Source organism: Carcharodon carcharias, chromosome 5, assembly GCF_017639515.1.
Source record: "Carcharodon carcharias isolate sCarCar2 chromosome 5, sCarCar2.pri, whole genome shotgun sequence".
NCBI classification, from domain to species: domain Eukaryota; kingdom Metazoa; phylum Chordata; class Chondrichthyes; order Lamniformes; family Lamnidae; genus Carcharodon; species Carcharodon carcharias.
This window is the reverse complement of record NC_054471.1, coordinates 35082693-35087152: the sequence shown is the minus strand read 5'-3', so window position 1 is coordinate 35087152 and position 4460 is coordinate 35082693. Positions and strand designations below refer to the sequence as shown.

Below are 4460 nucleotides of genomic sequence, written 5' to 3'. Positions count from 1 at the left end.
TGACATCATGGTCTTCAACCACTCGCTTCCTCAGTTGACCAAAGGCTGCACCAATAGATTTCAGGCAGTGTTCGATCTCTTTGTCAATATCAGCCGTCTATGAAAGATACCATTGAAGCTACTGGAAGTGTTCCAAATTTCCCAGGCACCCATCATGAATCCTAATCAATGGGGGAAGGACTTCTGCATTTGGAGTTTACTGATGGTAGGCTTTAGCTATCTGAATGTTGAGTGTCAATGCCATCTTCTCAAATACCTCAGTAAATACATCAATGATTCTCTGGATTTCCATTTCCAATATAGCATTTGCTGCAGCATCACCAGCGTATTGGAGCTCAGTGACTGGGGTCGGCAAGGTCTTAGTTTGTGATTGGATTCATCTGAGAGTAAATAGTTTACTGTCCATTCCAGTTGTAAGCTGCAATCCATCGGGGAGCTTGTCTCTATTCAGACGGAGCAAAGAAGCAAGGAAGGTCAAAAACAGAGTTGAAGCGACCATTCAACCTTGTTTCTCATCCGTCTTAACAGCAAACAGACTAATGTATCCATTGTTAAGGATCGCCACTCGCATTTCATCATGAAACAGGCAGAGGGTGGGAACATTTTGGAGGACTTGCATATTTCAGCAGAATCTTCCAGCGTCCCTCATGAATTACAGAGTCAAGTGCCTTTGTCAAATCAAAGAACGCTATGTAGAGAGGTTGATTTGTTCGTGACATATTTTCTTGTAGCTGGCGACATGTAAAAGTCATGTTGGCCGTGCCTCTTGATAGCCTAAGGCCACATTGAGATTCAAGGAGTATCTCTTGAGCAAGCATAATAAGTCGATTCAGAAGGGTTCTTGTAACGATCTTTTCTGCAATGGGAATCAGGGGAGATGGCTGTGTAATTTGCACCACTGCATTTGTCCTCTTTCTAGAAGATTGTCACAATGATGGTGTCCTTGAGGTAATTTGGGACGTCCTGTTCATTCCAGCTCTGTGGGATCAGGGCATGGAGCTGTAATGTTAGTTCCTCTCCTCCCTCCTTCCTTCATTTGTGTGATGGCTTGCATCATCTCCATAGACGTTGGTGGAGTTCTGAGCTCATCCCTAATTAGGTGTTGTGGGGTGGAGTTGAAAACACTCTCTTCAGCGACTGATACTTGATTGAAAAAGTCTTCAAATTGGACCCAGCAACATGCTACCTCTGCAACAAACGCAGCCAAGAGCTGCCATGCCAGAGTGGAGCTCCTCCAGCTCACACCGAGTTGGGAAACACGGTACAAACCATCGCTGTACAAGATGTAGTACAGCCAACTGCTGCTGTTGACAGAGTATTATGTCTCCAACAAATGAAATGGAAAGAAAGGACTTTCCAAAATACATCCATTTAGTAGGCACGCCTGAAAGGTGGAATTGAACCACTCTGTTGCTAGACAGCTACAGGTTTGAAGCCTGCACCCCAGACCACTGAGGGTCATCCAGGCATTATTTATTTTTTGTCGGAGCGGTATATAAACCACTAATGTCTTCCTCCTTTTTAGTTTGCAGCGATTTATTCTGTGCTTTTTAAAATATCTCTCTGACTATTATTCCGCAAGTCTTCAAATTACAAACTGAAATCACTGCAGCAAAGAAGTTTCAACTCAGTTCACATGGATGATGCCTGCAAACCCATCACAATCTGCAGACTCATATGCAAATATTGAACATTCTGATTGGACAAGGTCGCCAATTCAGAAGTGCTGGAGCCTGCTAATTCCACCAGCACAGAGTCATTGTTAAGCCCACAAAGTCTGTGCTGGCTCGGCCACGTTAATCGGGTGCATGACTGCCTTACACACAAAGACATTTTGAATGGTGAATTGGTCACTGGCTCATGTCTTCCTGGGATTCCATACCTCTGTTACAAGGACACCTGCAAGCCAGGTATCAAAATTGCGGACATCCACACTAGAAGACAGTGACTCGGGGCCATGACACCTGGATGCTGACTGTTTGGAGAGGCATTGGAATAGGTGGGAAAAAATGAAAAGCTTAGCCGGCCAAGGAGAGGGCCCAGAGAGAACAGAGGCCAGTGACTTGTACACCTTCTCAGGCCGCTGTATTTTATTACTATTATTGTTCTTCTTATTATTGGCTATCCCTCGCTAGTGAGGATGATTGTGTCCCGTGATTCTGAAGATGACTGACGAGACCGATTCCAGATGTGCAGTCTTTATGGCATTTGGGGCATTTGTTGTCATGCGGGATGTGTGGTGATGTGTTATCACTTCGGGTCATGGCATGAACGTTTTGCCATTTGGGCTCTTCCTCTTCATTTTCTTGTCGTTGCGGCTCAAAATGTTGGCGATCCTTCACCACAGACTCTGCTGCCTCGAGCTTCGGTCCAAGGTGACGATCTCCCAGGTATGAATGTCAATGTTGCCACTCTTCATGTTGGACCTCTGCACATCCTTGGAGCGCTTCTTTTGTGCTCCTCTGCCCTGACTGAGCCTGGAGAAGATGACCTGCTTTGGGACCCTGGTATCTGACACCGGAACTGTATAACCAAATCACCGAAGCTGATGGCGGATGATTATATCCTCGATGCTTATGGTACCTGCATGTGAGAGGAAACTGATGTTTCTGTCCTACAACTTAAGATGTAAGGTCTGCGCTGGCAGCGTTGATGCATTGACTTCAGAGCTTTGAGGTGCCATTGATGCGTTGCCCATGTTTCGGCCCAATGCAGTACAGAATTGACCACGACCGCATGGTAGACCATGAGTTTGGTGTTAATTTTGACATCATGGTCTTCAACCACTCGCTTCCTCAGTTGACCAAAGGCTGCACCAATAGATTTCAGGCAGTGTTCGATCTCTTTGTCAATATCAGCCGTCTATGAAAGATACCATTGAAGCTACTGGAAGTGTTCCAAATTTCCCAGGCACCCATCATGAATCCTAATCAATGGGGGAAGGACTTCTGCATTTGGAGTTTACTGATGGTAGGCTTTAGCTATCTGAATGTTGAGTGTCAATGCCATCTTCTCAAATACCTCAGTAAATACATCAATGATTCTCTGGATTTCCATTTCCAATACAGCATTTGCTGCAGCATCACCAGCGTATTGGAGCTCAGTGACTGGGGTCGGCAAGGTCTTAGTTTGTGATTGGATTCATCTGAGAGTAAATAGTTTACTGTCCATTCCAGTTGTAAGCTGCAATCCATCGGGGAGCTTGTCTCTATTCAGACGGAGCAAAGAAGCAAGGAAGGTCAAAAACAGAGTTGAAGCGACCATTCAACCTTGTTTCTCATCCGTCTTAACAGCAAACAGACTAATGTATCCATTGTTAAGGATCGCCACTCGCATTTCATCATGAAACAGGCAGAGGGTGGGAACATTTTGGAGGACTTGCATATTTCAGCAGAATCTTCCAGCGTCCCTCATGAATTACAGAGTCAAGTGCCTTTGTCAAATCAAAGAACGCTATGTAGAGAGGTTGATTTGTTCGTGACATATTTTCTTGTAGCTGGCGACATGTAAAAATCATGTTGGCCGTGCCTCTTGATAGCCTAAGGCCACATTGAGATTCAAGGAGTATCTCTTGAGCAAGCATAATAAGTCGATTCAGAAGGGTTCTTGTAACGATCTTTTCTGCAATGGGAATCAGGGGAGATGGCTGTGTAATTTGCACCACTGCATTTGTCCTCTTTCTAGAAGATTGTCACAATGATGGTGTCCTTGAGTTAATTTGGGACGTCCTGTTCATTCCAGCTCTGTGGGATCAGGGCATGGAGCTGTAATGTTAGTTCCTCTCCTCCCTCCTTCCTTCATTTGTGTGATGGCTTGCATCATCTCCATAGACGTTGGTGGAGTTCTGAGCTCATCCCTAATTAGGTGTTGTGGGGTGGAGTTGAAAACACTCTCTTCAGCGACTGATACTTGATTGAAAAAGTCTTCAAATTGGACCCAGCAACATGCTACCTCTGCAACAAACGCAGCCAAGAGCTGCCATGCCAGAGTGGAGCTCCTCCAGCTCACACCGAGTTGGGAAACACGGTACAAACCATCGCTGTACAAGATGTAGTACAGCCAACTGCTGCTGTTGACAGAGTATTATGTCTCCAACAAATGAAATGGAAAGAAAGGACTTTCCAAAATACATCCATTTAGTAGGCACGCCTGAGAGGTGGAATTGAACCACTCTGTTGCTAGACAGCTACAGGCTTGAAGCCTGCACCCCAGACCACTGAGAGTCATCCAGGCATTATTTATTTTTTGTCGGAGCGGTATATAAACCACTAATGTCTTCCTCCTTTTTAGTTTGCAGCGATTTATTCTGTGCTTTTTAAAATATCTCTCTGACTATTATTCCGCAAGTCTTCAAATTACAAACTGAAATCACTGCAGCAAAGAAGTTTCAACTCAGTTCACATGGATGATGCCTGCAAACCCATCACAATCTGCAGACTCATATGCAAATATTGAACATT

General features: G+C 44.8%; 2 non-coding genes across 2 annotated transcripts; both read right to left on the bottom strand.

Moving 5' to 3' along the window:
* Positions 1–1381: 1381 nt before the first annotated feature.
* trnastop-uca lies at positions 1382–1468 on the bottom strand. Its single transcript has one exon. It is a non-coding gene; the product is annotated as a tRNA-Sec (tRNA).
* Positions 1469–4146: 2678 nt separating this feature from the next.
* trnastop-uca lies at positions 4147–4233 on the bottom strand. The gene has a single exon. It is a non-coding gene; the product is annotated as a tRNA-Sec (tRNA).
* Positions 4234–4460: the final 227 nt, after the last annotated feature.